The following is a 17,634-nucleotide window of genomic DNA, read 5'->3' as shown; positions in this document are numbered from 1 at the left end:
GGGAGAATGATGTGATGGACAAGACCCGTTCCTAAGCATAGCACAAGATCGTGTAGTTTGTTTTGCTAGAGCTTTTCCAATGTCAAGTATATCTTCCTTAGACCATGAGATCGTGTAACTCCCGGATACCGTAAGAGTGCTTTGGGTGTACCAAACGTCACAACGTAACTGGGTGACTATAAAGGTGCACTACAGGTATCTCCGAAAGTGTCTGTTGGGTTGACACGGATCGAGACTGGGATTTGTCACTCCGTATAACGGAGAGGTAATCACTGGGCCCACTCGGTAGTGCATCATCATAATGAGCTCAAAGTGACCAAGTGTCTGGTCACGGGATCATGCATTACGGTACGAGTAAAGTGACTTGCCGGCAACGAGATTGAACGAGGTATTGGGATACCGACGATCGAATCTCGGGCAAGTAACATACCGTCTGGCAAAGGGAATAGTATACGGGGTTGCTTGAATCCTCGACATCGTGGTTCATCCGATGAGATCATCGAGGAGTATGTGGGAGCCAACATGGGTATCCAGATCCCGCTGTTGGTTATTGACCGGAGAGCCGTCTCGGTCATGTCTGCATGTCTCCCGAACCCGTAGGGTCTACACACTTAAGGTTCGGTGATGCTAGGGTTGTATGAACATGAGTATGCAGTAGACCGAATGTTGTTCAGAGTCTCGGATGAGATCCCGGACGTCACGAGGAGTTCCAGAATGGTCCGGAGGTAAAGAATTGTATATAGGAAGTCATGTTTCGGCCGTCGGGAAAGTTTCGGGGTCACCCGGTATTGTACCGGGACCACCGGAAGGGTCCCGGGGGTCCACCGGGCGGGGCCACCTATCCCTGAGGGCACCGTGGGCTGAAGTGGGAGGGGAACCAGCCCCTAGTGGGCTGGTGCGTCCCCCCTTGGGCCCCCCTACGCCTAGGGTTGGAAACCCTAGGGTGGGGGGCGCACCACTTGCCTTGGGGGGCACTCCACCCCCCCTAGCCGCCGCCCCCTTGGGAGATTCCCATCTCCAGGGCCGGCGCCCCCAGGGGGCCTATATAAAGGAGGGGGAGGGCAGCCGCAACCTGAGTCTTGGCGCCTCCCTCCCCCTGCTACACCTCTTCCTCCTCCCGTAGTTGCTTGGCGAAGCCCTGTCGGAGTCCTGCTGCATCCACCACCACGCCGTCGTGCTGTTGGATCTTCATCAACCTCTCCTTTCCCCTTGCTGGATCAAGACAGAGGAAACGTCACGCAGACCGTACGTGTGTTGAACGCGGAGGTGCCGTCCGTTCGGCGCTAGGATCTCCGGTGATAGGATCACGACGAGAACGACTCCCTCAACCCCGTTCTCTTGAACGCTTCCGCACGCGATCTACAAGGGTATGTAGATGCATCTCTCTCTCTCGTTGCTAGATGAACTCATAGATGGATCTTGGTGAACGTAGGATAATTTTATTTTATGCAACGTTCCCCAACAACTCCCCCTTCCTTCCTGGTCACCGGAAGGAAAGAGGGGGGCGCGGGAGGGCATGGGCCCTAGGGCCGGCGGCCAACCCCTTGGGGTGCGCCTTGGCTGCCCTTGCTGCCTCCCTCTCCCCTCTCACCTATATATACATGGGAGGAGGCGCCACACAAGGACACATCATTGTCTTAGCCGTGTGCGGCGCTCCCGTCCACTGTTTACTCCCTCGGTCATAGTTTCATAGTGCTTAGGCGAAGCCCTGCGGAGATTGCATCACCATCACCGTCACCATGGCGTCGTGCTACCGGAAGTCATCTACTACTTTGCCCGTCTTGCTGGATCAAGAAGGTGAGGACGTCGCCGAACTGAACGTGTGCTGAATGCGGAGGTGCCATATGTTTCGATACTTGATCAGTTGGATCGCGAAGAAGTTCGACTACATCAACTGCGTTGTCTAATGCTTCCGCTTACGGTCTACGAGGGTACGTAGACACACTCTCCCCCTCGTTGCTATGCATCTCCATGGATAGATCATTGCGTGTGCGTAGAATTTTTTTGTTTTTCCATGCAACGTTCCCCAACAAATATATCCAACAATTTCTTGATAACGAGAGAAAGGAATAGCACTTATAGTCGCTCCAATACCACACACCCGATGATAACAATGAGTACCTATTTTAACAGAAATAACAGGCACACCAACAACATCACGGAACCTTCTATGCTTAAAAATATCAGCAACTTCCTCAACAAATTGGATAACATGGCCATTGATATCACCGGTTAACAAATATTTAATCGTAGCTATTTGAGTTTGTGTTTCACTTTGATCATAAGGTTTGTAAGACTTCTGCTCACTTTTATTATCAACTGTAGCTACCAGAGAATGTTATCTAATCCTAACATGAAACAAATCTCTCTCAGTGTAAATAGAAGGTACCAGAGTATTAACAGTGTGGACTAGAATATCTTCCTTAGCTAAAACATCCTTTTGTAACAACTTCCTTTGAAGGATCATGGTACTTTTCCCAGCTTTATTTAGGAACATCAATGTGAGGAGCAAAAGATTTACACAAAGTAACAGTTATATTAGAATCGAGTCCATACTTAGCACTATAAATAGAAGTTTCAGAAAAAGACTTAATGCAGTCATATTCGTAGTTTAGACCTAACTCTTTACATTTATCGACCTCTCAATCATTGGTGTTACATGGCATCCTTTCAATGAGATCCCATTTATCGTTAGTATTCTTTTTATCGAAGTAGCCTCCAGAAGACAAATCGAGTGTTTCCTTATCATGTTGCGGAAGTCTCGCATAAAAGTTTGTAAGGATCATCTGTTTGGAAAGCCAATGAGTAGGAAATTTAAGCATCAATGATTTAAGCTTAACCGGGCTTAGCTCATACTTTCTTCGAAATGAGGCCAAAAAATTATAAAGATAATTCATGTCTTCATGTACCTATTGAGCTAGATGAAACTTGGATATAAACTCGTAACATAGAACATTCCACTACATAGCATATGGATTATCTAATACCCTAAATCATGATAAAGCATTTCCCTCCAAAGATAAAGGGAAACTTTTCTTCAATACAACATCCTCAAGCAAACCTGAAAGCTTAAAGAGACCACATAATTCAAGAGAATGGCGTAAGTGTTCCTCAGGAGGACCGATTTCGTCACCTACATAATGGTTAGCTCTCACATGTTCAAGAAATCAAACAGGAATCTTATATGTTTTTTAGAAGATGGATGTTCGCTGCCAAGCAAATCCATAATGGACTAATTTAGCAAACAAAAATAAAAATAGCAAGCACAATAATTGCTTCTCTTACCAAATACCACTTACCAAGAGCGTTACACTATCCGACAACGGCTCCAGAAAAGAGTCTTGATAACCCTCAAATTTAGATAATCTATCGTAGTCTTTTTAATGAGTAACAGTGTAGAACCCAATGAGAAGCGAAATGAATTGTTGTTGGAAACTAGCAAGAGTCTATAAAGTTGCAAAGAGTGTTCGATGGTTTGTTTGAAAGCAAGATTAATTGCAAGAAAGTAAATAGTATCAAAAGTGCAACTGTGCAGCAAGTGGCCCAATCATAAATTGTGCTAAGGATAAGCCGGTGCTTCTACTTACATGGATCAAGGCATTCTCGAGGACACATAGGAGTTTCACCATGTTCATCAATATTCATTGAGTTAACGATCATTGTTTTGACAGCTTGTTGTGCGGTGGAACCTATTATAATATGTTGTTACCCTAATTACTCCCTTCATCCCATAATGTAAGACTTTTTTGGCACTACACTAGTGTCAAAAAACGTCTTACATTATGAGACGGATGGAGTAATTTTTTAGCGGTGTTACCCTAATTAAGAGCAACTCCAACAACATCCCTAAAAATCTTCCCATAAAATTAGTTTTTTTGGCTTCCCGTAACTTTTATGGGTTGTTTGGGAGCAACTTTTGTAGTTCCCCTAAACTTCTTCCTCTAAATCAATTGTTATATTACTTTTTATTAAACAAAACTAGCTAAATAGCCTAGGGCCCGCCAGTCAGTGCCATGCGTGACGGCCACCAGCGGGCTGCGGTGCGATAACCGTCGGCGGGTGACGATGCGGGCGCTTGGTGTCCGCCGGCGAGGAGCTGCGCAAGATGTTGGTACATTGTTGGCGTGCAGGGGGCCAATTGGACCCTATTGGGCCGTGCCACCTCCATCAAAAAAGACCTGCCACGTGCGTGTACAAACAAGTTGGAGTCGGACGAGCACCTTGGGTCTGTTTGGAATAATAGCCGTCGATTGCCCTGTTTGGATTGGAACCAACGTTTTCGCGACGCCAAATTTCCGGCAGCTTCCTTCAGTTTTCGCGCCCACCGTGGCGGCAGATTCCTTGGCCAATTTTTTGGCGAGCCCGACATTGACGGGGCGGACTGGGGCGTGATCCAAATCGGAGAAAACAAGGAAGAAAAAAGACATAACAGATCGATTGAGCGGACGCAATAGCCGCAGAGAGGCAAGGCAACCCTAAACAAGGAAGAAAAAAGACATAACAGATCGATTGAGCGGACGCAATAGCCGCAGAGAGGCAAGGCAACCCTAAGCAAGAAACCCTGGTCGATTGAGCGGCGCGCCGGAGATGGAGCTCATCGACAGCGGGTTGGCGCTGATGGAGATCTCCATGGGCGAGTCCAGTACAAAGACGAGGATGAAGAGCATTAGAGAGGCGGAGCAAACCAATCTGAGGCGCATCAGAGAGTCGCAGGAGAGGATCCGGAGGAGGCAGGAGCAACTTGTTCGCGATCCACAGCCACCTCTTCGCTACGAGTTTGAGAAGGCTCCTACAGATGAGCAGGAGGCTGAGGACTACCGTCAAATGTGGGAGACGTGTTTTCGCCACAATTTCGGTTCAATCGACGCGGAAAGTAAGAAATTCTTCACTTCATTTTATCTCCCCATGTGCCTTTGCGATTTCTTGAGATCGACGCGCGAAATCGACTTCGCTATGTGATTTCTTGAGATTGATGCAGAAACATAAGAAAAGCGATATTTTTATTGAATGTTTTAACTAGGATATGTCTGAGAACTAGATCAATTTGAGAAAAGAGTCTGAGAACTAGATTTATTTCACATCCCAATTATACTGTTAGAGTAGAGACCTTCATTGCGTTATATGGAATTGGATACCAACCAAACCCATATTGTTACCATGGATGGTCGAGCTAGTATTATATGTTTCAATTGGGATTTATTGTAGAACCAATTCTTCTGGAAAATTGACAACAAATCCAGTCCATAACATACATTGGGGGTAGAGAAACATCACTTGCGTTGCATATCGAACTAGGAGCAGGATACTGTAGGATTACATTAAAGACCCTTGATGCATTCATATTCTATTCCTATCTTATTACCCTGGTCTCTGGATGAGATTATGTTGAACTTCTTTCCTGGCAACAAGCTAGTATTGCTATCCACTATATCTATCACTTAATTTAAATATTTTTTCAATGTTTATTGACTTAGCTTCTTCCATGTAGCTTCTCTTGGCCCCATTTATACAACCGGAACCATCCCAGCAGATGCTCTTCCGGAGAGTTGCATGCAGATCTTCTCCATCAAAGTCACCGACCTAAATAATGATCTCAGCTTGCCACTGGAGGTTCATGGCTTTGTTGCTGCCAGGGATTCGGTAGATCGTAAACGCAACTATCTCTTCAGACGCACCAGGGATAACTGCCAAACCCTCACTCCAAAGGTGAGTTAGTGCGACTATCTATACACTGTAAACTCTTTGTGTGTGTGTGTGTTTTAATTAATAGTCTGCCAGTTAAGTGATTAATTATTATTGTGATGCTTGCATTGCAGGATCCATTCTTGCACTTAACAGGCCCCTCTCGGGCGGTTCTGTTAGTTGACCCTGTCGGGATTGAAGTTCAGCTAAAAGTAAAGGGCAAAAAGGAGTCTGAAGATGAAGTGTTAGCTTTCAAATGTTTTTATTTCCACGAAAGGTATCATTTAGAAGATGGGATCCGTTTTCGCATCCCCAGCAAGCGTTGCATGCTTGAGTTTGCTTTGGCAGTGCTGCCTATGTCAGTTGAGGCCATTGTGGGCATCCGAGTTGTTGATGGGTCATGGCCTGATCATTGTCCAGGGTTACTTGTTTGCAGTACCAACAGTGTAAAAGAAGGGAAAGTGGTGCTGCTTGATTTTCAAAATGGAGAGCTGCCTACCAAGTCAGATGGTGTGGTTGAGCTTGCAAGGCGTGTTGTTTCTGTTGATTACCCAGAGGGAAAACTTACTGTTTCTGTGGAGGCCTCGCGGGATCGGTTTTCTGCACGGGGTACAGTCGACTTTGGGATGAAAGTGCCAAGGGGAAGTACTACTCGCACATGTGATCTGGTTTTCTGCAAAATGCTAGTTACAGTTTCTTGGTCCCTTGTTTCTTGCTATCGGGTTTAAAATCCAACCTTATCTATTTGGCCATCCTTACCCGTGATTTGCCCAGCTAAGCCGTTGAACTATTTATGTATCTATATTGTCATGCCTTGGTACCTCCCGACCTGTTGTACTTGATTAATAATGTTTGCTCCGATGTGGTATTACTTAGGCTGCTCAGTCATCAAACAAGTAGCTGCCCTAGTGATGGAAGTGAATTGTTCTGGTATCTCTGAAACACGCTGCCTGCAAATCTGGATGCTAGTGAAGTGGGCAGACATCTATTTTCTCCTGTCTTGAGAGTACACTACCCACGCCCCGCACCCGCTGGCTCACGCACCCGCCGCGCTCGGACGCGGACGACGCGGCCACTACCGGTGCTAGCGACGTGCTCACCCCCTGGTTCTTCGCCAACGGACACACGCACTCACGCACACAACCTGGACACTAGTCGGACACGCCCCAGACCATGGCCAGACTATACACAAGTCGGACCATGGCCATACAATGGTCAGACTATGCCCGGTCTATGACTCACGCGACCACAGACTACACTCGACACACCCAGCTCGCGCACGCACACGCTCTGGACGTAGTCGCCGTGGCTTATTGCCCATCAATGATAAACCAATGAACAACAAACATAATGGCTACCAGGAGTGAAGGCAAGTAAATATCTTCACCAGTTGATCTCTGCTAGAGACTATTGCCATAGTAGAGGTGTTTATCATCGTGACTTGAAGCCTGAAAACCTGCCAGTGCGCTAACCGCATGTGGAACTCCAGCATATGTTGCTCTGCAAGTGCTCAGCAGGAAAGGCTACAACGGGCAAAGGCAGATATCTTCCTTTCCATGAAAGAAATCTTATTGAGTTGTATATAGAAAGATTGCTAAAGCTGAAGGCTACAAATGCCCTCGTTATTTTTCGGCTGAGCTGAAGGGGTGTTGACGCTGGAACGCGTCACACGTACACGTCGATGTGTACCCGCGGCGCCGAGGGAGATGCTCCGCAACTCACACCGCGGGAGGCCGACTTCCAGCACGATACGCAAGACAGCAAGTCGGCGCTTTTGGGACCAGACGCCCCGCTCGTCCGGGAGGGACCCCGTCAGGGCTCGCGGTGACGATTGGCTGCTCGAGGTCGGCCTTACCGCCCCTAGAGCCTCGTGGATTCGCAGCCTCCAATCTTGAAAGAACGACGAAGAACGAGAAGAAAGATACAAGGGGAGAGATAAAAGTAGATGAACACGAAAAAGTATTAGATGTGTTTGTTCGATTGGTGTTGTTCAATCGGCCGTCACCCCTTAGGTATATAAGAGGCGGCTGGACTTCCCGTGCAAGGAAAAGGCTTGGATTCACGTCCAAAACCCTAGTCAAATTCGGATTGGTTTTGTCCGAACTTTTCAAAACTGTTCGGTTTAAACTGGCTGCACCTTGTGGGTCTTTTTTGTGATGGTAAACGACCTCGGATGGAAACGAGCCCAAAAGCAATCTTGACCATTTCGACGAGACGAACAACTTTTATGTTGAATGTTTTTCGATTAGAGGTCATCTTGAGGGTCAAATCGGTCGCGCAAAACAGGCTATCCCTCGCGCTACCCATCAGACAGGGTGTCTGGTGGGGCGCGCCAGTTTTTGCCTCCTGACAGGGCTGTATTCCGATGGCTCTAACTTTTACATACGAACTCGGATTGGAACGTTTTTTATATCAAAATCGATCGTTTCGACGAGACGAAGACAATCCGTGTAGATAATATTTCTATTTGAGGTCATCTTGGGGGCTTAATCAGCCAAACTGTACTCTGAATATAAGATCTTAATACTTTGAGCATAGTTTCGGCCTTCGAGATGAAATCAGACTGCGATGACCCAAACTTCAAAGATGTTCATATTGACAATACGGAACTCTTTCATGAAGATCACTTCTCCATTTGAGGCCATCTTAAATAAGTTATTGACCGTGCCAAAATCTGGTGTCAACACATGCCCCCTTGTTTTTCGGCAAAGTTTGTGTGCCGAAAAATAACTTCCGCATAGCTTGTTCTAAGGACGATGTCAACACTCCATCGGCCATTTTGCATATGCTTAAGATGATAAGTTTATATCGGCCATTGCTTGTTTGAACCTCTTGATGCAAACTTGGGTGAAAACTTATCAGCTTCTATAACAATCCGGTGATAAGGTTCCATAGATCAAAACCATCCTCCGAACCATATTGTTCACCCTTTCGCTAGGATTTTGCAGATAATTAAGAATGAACTTCCTCCAATCCTTACTTCGCCTGCATAAAAGTTTTATTAATGGCCGAAGCGGTGGGCTTCAGTTCGGCCTTACCTATGTTGACAAAACCTAGCATCGGCTATTGATAGAAATACAATACACCATGGTTAACATAGTAGCCGGATGCTTGCTGTGCCAACTCTTTCAAATTGTCATGTCTAGACATATGAACAATTTTAAAGCAAATCAAGGTAAATTTTGCATCTAGACATTCCCCAAGATAAATTATAAGTGATTCGTCAAAATATTGATAACCCTTGAATATTTGTTGCACTACTAATAACGAATCACCGGAAGCATCAATATGTATAGAACCTATAGCAAGGCAAAGCTCCCATTCGAATAACAATGCATATTCGGCTTTGATCATTGTGCAAAAATATCTTAAGCGGCATGAGGCTTCACAAACTAGCTCCATATGGAGATAAATAAACAACACCAACACTTTGGCCATTGCTACAAACTGAACCATCAAAATATAATCTCCATAGTATTAGAGAGACAAGGCTAATATCACTTAACATGTACCTTGTCTCGGTCTCCAATTGAACTAAGGACGATGTTAGAATTCCACACCGGCCATGATAAGATAGTTTCTTAGGATGATAGTTAAGTATCGGCCATTACCATGAGGTCCACGTAGAATTCACCCACCAAACTATGTATAGCCGAAACAAACAAATAAAATAGCAATAAAATATTTTGGCCCCTTGTATTAGCAACAAAAATGTAACTAACCAAATGTATAGTGATTTGGTAATACCTTCTCATGATATAGAAAATTATGTTGCATCCATGGATCAAAATAAATCCATGGAGGATAATTGATCATACCTAGGGATGAATTCCATGGCATAGGCGTCAATGGCATAGTTGAAGAATATGGATAATGTGTAGACCGGAGATGTTGAAACCTTCGGCTTGGTCCTTCGTAGTTTTCACTCTTTTCCTTCTTCACTTTTGCCGCACTTCTTGTAATGGAAGCTTGCACATAATTCTTATTTTGAGCACTTCCTTTGGAAACCCATGCCAGGTTCCTTTCTTCAAGTTCTTGTGCACTAAGTTTTTGTAATTCCTTCTTTTGCCAGTACAATAAGCCGAGTGAGCACCTCGACTGTGATTTTGTTTCAACCAATGGCAACTCTTTTTGGGCCTTGTGCACCCTCAACTTCTTTTCTTCAAATTTGGCACTCTGATTTTTATCAATTGATTGCTTCACTTCTTTGCCTTTTGTAGCCAATGTCAACACTTTAATTGGCTCTTTGTTATTTGAGATCAAATCTGAAGTGGCACACTTACGACCATCTCTTTTCACGCGGTAAACTTGCTTTACCATCTCTTTCTTCTTCCTTGAGCTCTGGACCGATTCCTTATGATTGAAACGGTCTTTGACGCGTGATTGTTCAAATGTTGATCTTCTTGGAGCTGCATAGTATTGGTGAGATGGTCTAGAATAAGATGGAGAATGTGCCCTTGTATCATACATGTCCCATGATGAATATGTATCTATATGAGCATAGGGAGGCATCCACGACATGGGCATTGGTGGCCCAAAATAAGGATATGAATATGTTGCATTAAAATTCTCACTTTGCCAATACCAATCCTCATATTTGCGTCTTGGGGGTGATCTTGGTTTCTTTGCATGATTTGGCTGATAAGCATTCTTCTCTTCACTCTTCTTTCGATATTTATCCAATAGTTCAGTGAAGGTGATTTTTGATCTCTTACACTTGCGCTTATTTCCGCCTTTGTTTTCTTTCGGTTTGCTTTCATTGATCATTGGATTTGCTTGCTGCCCCCCAGTCCTTGGCGTCTCCATTGTAGCTTCGATGGAATTTTCGCCCTCAAGATTATGTTCATTATGCTCTTTAACATCTTCTTTACTTGAAAGCTTGATCCCATCACCTGCAGTTTTTACCTTCTCTTTAAATGGATCGGCTTGAAGCAGCCGATGCAAAAACTTTCTGCCATCGAGACCAATCGGAATAGATTGGTCATCTCTTGGTGTCTCAACAAATTTCAATCGTCCTTTATCAATGGCCGATTGAACTATTTGACGAAACATGTGGCAGTCCTCAAAATTATGCTTGGACGAATCATGCAACTTACAATACATTCGTCCTTGGACAGATGGCTTGACATGGTGATCAAGAATTCTAATGTAATTATTTTTCAACAACAAATCAAAGATTTGATCACACATGTTTGAATCGAAGGTATACCTTTTGTTTTCTAGCCGATCTTGTTGTGAGAACGGCTTTGAAATTAAGCAAACGAATGGTTCAGATTTGACATCTTCCCATTCGGCTATGAATTCTCTTTCGCATACTTTTTCCGATGTCCTTAAATAAGAAACTACTAGCATCGGTTTTCCCAAAAGATTTTAACCTTGGCTTTAAATTTCTGAAATCAAAGTAGTTAGAACATACACGTCTCAATTGAGACCATGCGTAAGCCAAGTACGAAATAAGCAAAGCTACCCAACTAGATATGAACTTTAGACAAAGCAATGGGGAAAGCTTTGGCTGTAACAATAAGTCATTATCGGTCTTTAAAAATGGCACAATGGGTTGACCGATATGTTCCATAACAATTTTAGTGTTAACAAGTAAATTACCCTTCCTCATTGGTCTTTCAAAATTACTTATGAGAATATTTCTTATAGATGCATCAATAATGAAGTTGTGACCAAATCTGAAAATAGGTAAATTACTCGCTATGCATACCTCTTCAAATATGTTGGGAGAGCATGATGGTGGTGCCATTTGAAGAACATCTTGCTCCATCTTTGGATGGCTTCCCAACACCTTGTCATCATCTTTTTCTTGAATCCGTGCATCATTGCTTTGGAGATTTTTGTCGGCTGAACTTTGTTCGGCTACTTGTTCTTGTCCTTAAAGCTTGTCAATTTCTACGGCACGGAACTCATAGGGCAGGAAGTAGGTTCCATTGACTTCAGAAAAATCAAGCACCGTTGTTTTCCTATGCTTGCCATGCCCTTTCTCAATAATGCTTGCCTCATTAGATTTGATGGATTCAGAATATATACTACTTGATTCGGCTTTTTCAACCGAAGCACTTTCATGTTCCGAATTATCCTTCTTTTCATTGATACTACCAATTGGCAATGCTTCTTTTATCTGAGCCAATTCTTTTTCTATTTGTTTCTGACGGCGAGCGGCAAAATTAGCTTTAAGCTTTTTCTCAATTTCAGCCCACTCCGGATATGATTGCCCCCCAATGCTTTTAGATTCTTTCGGCAATGACACATGGGTGTTGCCAAAATTTTCCAATTGTGTAGGGGGTGTATAATATGTAGTACTAGGTGAAGGCATATGCATTGTTGTAAGACCATACTTTTGCTCGCCAATTTTATCAATTGGCAAAGATTCATCTTCTTGCAAAACTCTAGCTTTTATTGCGGCATAATCAGGAAATAGCCCCTTTTCATGTTGTTCAAGGCAAAGAGCACTAATTCTCTTATTTTGGGCTAAACTCTTCAATGCAGCCACCACTACCTCATCTTCTACAATATTGGGCACAACCGCTCCTCTAAAATTTCCATTCATTCGACTATAACCAGGAAGGTGTGAAGCCGAATTATGAGCATCTACAGTTGTGTATGGTGCCGAAGAATTACTAACATGAGGTATAGCATATGACGGTTGAGAGTAACTGGCCGAATAACTAGTAGCAGCATGGCCAATTCTCTCGTTCATCGGCATGGTTGGATTAGTATATTGCACATTACTTGCCGATGAATAAAAGGGTGAAACACTTTCTTGCATGACATTGGAAATTCTAACATGAGGTATTTCAAATTTATTAACTGAACTCATCATGTTGTTCATCGGCATAACAATTTGTGGGGTTGCCGATGCATGAGAGTTGGGATACATATGTTGCACGTTGCTAAAATTATATAAAGTTGAAGCATGAAGATTATTCTGAATCGGCTGTTGCACATAATTAGATGCATGATTGACAAAACTAGGGCTAGCCGATACATTATGATCATTAGGCAACCTAGCAACAACATATGAATTATTTGCATCTACAAAGAGGAATTGGGTGTTCATATTACCTTTGTAGATTGCAAACCCTAGATGACGATCTCTTTGTAGCAAGAACGGGCCAGAGACCGTTCAAAGCTTCGATCCCCAGCAGAGTCGTCAAAAAGTGTGTTGACGCTGGAACGCGTCACACGTACACGTCGATGTGTACCCGCGGTGCCGAGGGAGATGCTCCGCAACTCACACCGTGGGAGGCTGACTTCCAGCGCGATACGCAAGACAGCAAGCCGGCGCTTTTGGGACCAGACGCCCCGCTCGCCCGGGAGGGACCCCGTCAGGGCTCGCGGCGATGATTGGCTGCTCGAGGTCGGCCTTACCGCCCCTAGAGCCTCGTGGATTCGCAGCCTCCAATCTTGAAGAACGGCGAAGAACGAGAAAAAAGATTCAAGGGGAGAGATAAAAGTAGATGAACACGAAAAAGTATTAGATGTGTTTGTTCGATTGGTGTTGTTCAATCGACCGTCACCCCTTAGGTATATAAGAGGCGGCTGGACTTCCCGTGCAAGGAAAAGGCTTGGATTCACGTCCAAAACCCTAGTCAAATTCGGATTGGTTTTGTCCGAACTTTCCAAAACTGTTCGGTTTAAACTGGCTACACCTTGCGGGTCTTTTTTGTGATGGTAAACGACCTCGGATGGAAACGAGCCCAAAAGCAATCTTGACCGTTTCGACGAGACGAACAACTTTTATTTTGAACGTTTTTTGATCAGAGGCCATCTTGAGAGTCAAATCGGTCGCGCAAAACAGGCTATCCCTCGCGCTACCCATCAGACAGGGTGTCTGGTGGGGCGCGTCAGTTTTTGCCTCCTGACAGGGCTGTATTCCGATCGCTCTAACTTTTGCATACGAACTCGGATTGGAACGTTTTTTATATCAAAATCAATCGTTTCGACGAGACAAAGACAATCTATGTAGATAATATTTCTATTTGAGGTCATCTTGGGGGCTTAATCAGCCAAATTGTACTCTGAATATAAGATCTTAATACTTTGAGCATAGTTTCGGCCTTCAAGATGAAATCGGACTGCGATGACCCAAACTTCAAAGATGTTCATATCGACAATACGGAACTCTTTCATGAAGATCACTTCTCCATTTAAGGCCAAAATCTGATGTCAACAAGGGGCTCCTTAAAGTAATCCTTGATTCAGATCCTAATACTAGAATGTCCATCGCAAGGATAAAACAAAGTGGAAGCCGATTGAGAGAACACCACTGAAAAAAAGACCTATACGAGCGAAGCTGCTGCATCTGGCCTTGCATGTCGCAGTAGTTCTGATGAAAATTCGCGAGCATGAATGCATTTGATATCATTTCCCTCTCTCCTGGGTTCGATCTATCTGGTTTGTTCGATGAAAGATAGCCAAACAGAGGCCCGGTTTGCTTCCAAACAGCCGCCAGCAACCGTATTTGTGAAGGTGAAGGAACTAGCCCAACGCATGAAGCAAACAAAGCTGAAGGAACTGGCACCAGGGATATATGACAGCCATTGTCACAAGAGATGGGAGTCAGACAGTACATTATGTCTGGTTTGTTTGGTTAAATGCATGTAAACCGGAGTCAAACAGTACATTATTTCTGGCCCAACCGTATTTGTGACAATCACTGTCATATGTGTCTGATTATGTCTGGTTTGTTTGGTTAAATGTCTCTCCTGGGTTAGACGCATTTAACAAACAAACCAGGCATAATCAGGGACTAAATAGCACTAGGTCAGACAGTACAGTACATTACAGGAATAAAGAAGTAGTGTGAATTTAAACCTCACTGATAAAAATCAAGATACAAAGACGCTCGGCTACAGATGCAGAGTTTCAGCGAAACCTCTCCAGGACCTCAGACAAAGCTGAGAATAGATCAGGACAACGCATGCCGCAATCAGCTTGTCCAACGTCAATCCATGTTGTGATTAGATGATGCGAACAATGCCATCCCGAATCATTATCCTGTTTGCATCTTGCATCCTCTGTAAACACAGGGAAATGAATTTCTGTGAAAGTCTAAAGAAGCAAGGTATATTGGTTAGACTCACTGACGAAGTCCTGAACTGAAACGAACTTTTTCATGTCTCCAGGATGAACTCTACTTGGCCTCTGGTGTAAGCAACAACTGCATCTCTGTTGACTGTTTGCTCAACTTCATCAATGGACATTTGATCAACATGATTTGAGCTGTCCAAGAATTGCCTCAAATGCTTCCATTCTGCACATTTCAAAATCACAAGGGAAGCAAAACAATTCAGCCACAAAGAAGAAACAAACACGAAGGTTGAAATTTTGCAAGTTTCAGGCAGTGCACTAACCTCTGAAGAAACATCCTGATCATTTGATGCATTGCCTGAGCCTACATCCACATCCATTGGGTCGTTGCCAGATCTGGGAAGAGGAGTGCAGAAAAACACACGAGGATAGAGTGTTTGAGGCAAGCTGGAAACAATAATTTCTGGTCTTTCATGTACACACTTAACTAAATGTGTTAATCTGTGGGAGGTGCAATATTTTGGAATACCATGTTGTGTCAAGCCATTGGCTGGTCATAATTGTAACTGTTCCAGAGTATTCAGTAAAGCTCTCTATCAAAAGGTGGAGAGTACTTCGGTGAAAATTAAAGCTCTATTAAAGTAGAGCTGTTTCTATGTTCTGATTGGATTGCATGTCAAAAAAAAAATATCCTAATATGTGGCATTAGTTATCTTCATTTAACATTCATTTGCTTACATCAGTGGAGCTGAATGGAGTTAAATTATCTAACCAAATAATTCTCAAGAGTGTGGTTGAATAGAGACAGACTACTTTCTGGGAAAGTCCAACGGAGAGAGGACCATTTCAATATTAAAAAGGATGATTCAGATCTTAATTAATAGAACACTTGATACTGCATGAAGCTGTAAACTCACCTTCCATACCCGTCTGCATTGCCACCACTATTATCACCACCTGCACCTGCATTATCACCACCTGCACCTGCATCTTGTTCAGCTTGTTGTTTCTCAGTCTCCCTCTGCTCACAGTCTTCCATGTCAGTCAATTCCTTACGGAAAATTGCAAAATTCAGAACTTGCAGTGCAGCCTCGACACCAGTTTTCAGAACCTGCAACAAGATACAGGTTCTGTCATTATATTTTCACAAGGAAAAATGTCCTGTGTTTGCTATCCTTCAAAATAATGAATGCAGCTATTTCAAAAATAGAGCGGCAGCATAATTTTTTAAACAAGATCCCAAGCACTTTGCTTGTCTAGATAGTTGTTGCAGGTAACTTGCTTTGGTAATTGGATTTGTATGGAGCAAATACGTCGTGTCTCATTTTCATCTTTGCATGGGCAGTAGATAGACGAATTATTGTTTCCAGTGTCCTGGCAGTAATTGGAAGGGTACCTCCACCAGACCATAGAAACATAAGGACAACTATAAACACATACTCCCTCCGTCCGGAAATACTTGTCATCAAAATGAATAAAAGGGAATGTATCTAAATGTATTTTAGTTCTAGATACATCTTTTTTGTCCATTTTGATGACAAGTATTTTCGGACGGAGGGAGTACCATAAACAAGAAAGGGCCCAGGCTCACCTTTGCATTTGCAGTACCATCTCTGAGCTCAGCATATGTAGTTGCAATGTGGTCAGATGCCTGGAAGAGCACAAAATGTTTAGGTTCTATAGCCAACGAGTCATTTTTTACACACAATGTTATTTTCCTTATATGCTATGGCAGGCGACTCCCCAGATTCCAAAATATAAGGCACATTTGACTTTTCACAGTTGCCAATGCAGGACATTGACTAAAATTTCACTTATAAAATGCTTAGAAATAAGTGAACAAACATGACACCAAAGTATTTTGCAGGATAAATAGAACAATACCCATTCTTACATGCTACTCCCTCCGTTCGAAATTACTTGTCTCGAAAATGAATGTATCTTAGAACTAAAATACATCTAGATACATCCATTTCTACAACAAGTAATTCCAAATAGAGGGAGTAGATCCTTATGCTTTCATAAATACCATAAATTTGTGTGCCTTATCTTATGGAATAGCGGGGAGTATTGTGTTAACGCATGAAAAAAATGCCGACTCATCTTAGAGCAACTCCAACGCGCCGACTTATTTCGTCCGCGCGTATCCGTTTGGGTCACTGCGAACAGAAAAGTCGGTCCAACGCGCCGACTCAAACGGATGCGTGTCCGCTTTATGTCTGCCAGCCGATCCATTCCAGACCCAAATTTGAGACTCATTTGCGTCGCCGCGGACACAAAACGGACGCAGGCGACGTGCGCCTACTTCTCCCCCTGGTCCGCCAGTCGGTGGCACAGCGGCCACCATTTTCCTCCACTTTCCCAAAACCCTCCCGCCCGCTCGCGCTCCCAGCCATGGACGACGACGCCCCGACCCTCCATGCCACCGCCGGCCTCGCCTCGTCCAGCCTCGCCTCCGCCTCTGCGAAAGGCAACCCCCACGCCCCCATAAGATCGTGGCGCCGCCAAGAAGAAGAAGAAGAAGCTGACGCCTAAGGAGCGGGTCGTGCAGTCGGTGAAGAGGAAGGACCGGAGGCACGCGGCGGACGCAAGGGACAAAGCGGCGGCCATCGCCCCCTCTCCGTCGCATAGCAGGAGGAAACCAATGCCTGAGTCGCCGCCGCAACGAGGGAGGCCCTGATCTACCTAGGGTTGAACCGCCAGCACGGGCTCATCAGCGCCCCCGTGGCCGTGGCCAGCACGGGCTCGTCGGTGTTTCCTCGCACAGTGCTGCCAGAGTCGCCGCACGCGTCTACCAGGTAGCCGATTCCCGGCTTCCACGTCTATCTGCAAGCTTCCCGCCTCTCCGGGGAATGCTCGCCGGAGGTGAGCGTGGTGGCGACATCCACGCCTGCGCCCGAGCCCGTGGCCATC

The 17,634-nt window shown here is 44.4% G+C and overlaps 1 pseudogene; it reads left to right on the top strand.

The window, feature by feature from the left end:
* The first annotated feature begins 4,412 nt into the window (after window positions 1-4,412).
* On the top strand, window positions 4,413-6,561 carry LOC119368136 (annotated as a pseudogene).
* The last annotated feature ends 11,073 nt before the right edge of the window (window positions 6,562-17,634 follow it).

This window comes from Triticum dicoccoides, chromosome 2B (assembly GCF_002162155.2).
Source record: "Triticum dicoccoides isolate Atlit2015 ecotype Zavitan chromosome 2B, WEW_v2.0, whole genome shotgun sequence".
Classification (NCBI taxonomy): Eukaryota; Viridiplantae; Streptophyta; class Magnoliopsida; order Poales; family Poaceae; genus Triticum; species Triticum dicoccoides.
This window is presented reverse-complemented; position numbering and strand designations above follow the sequence as displayed.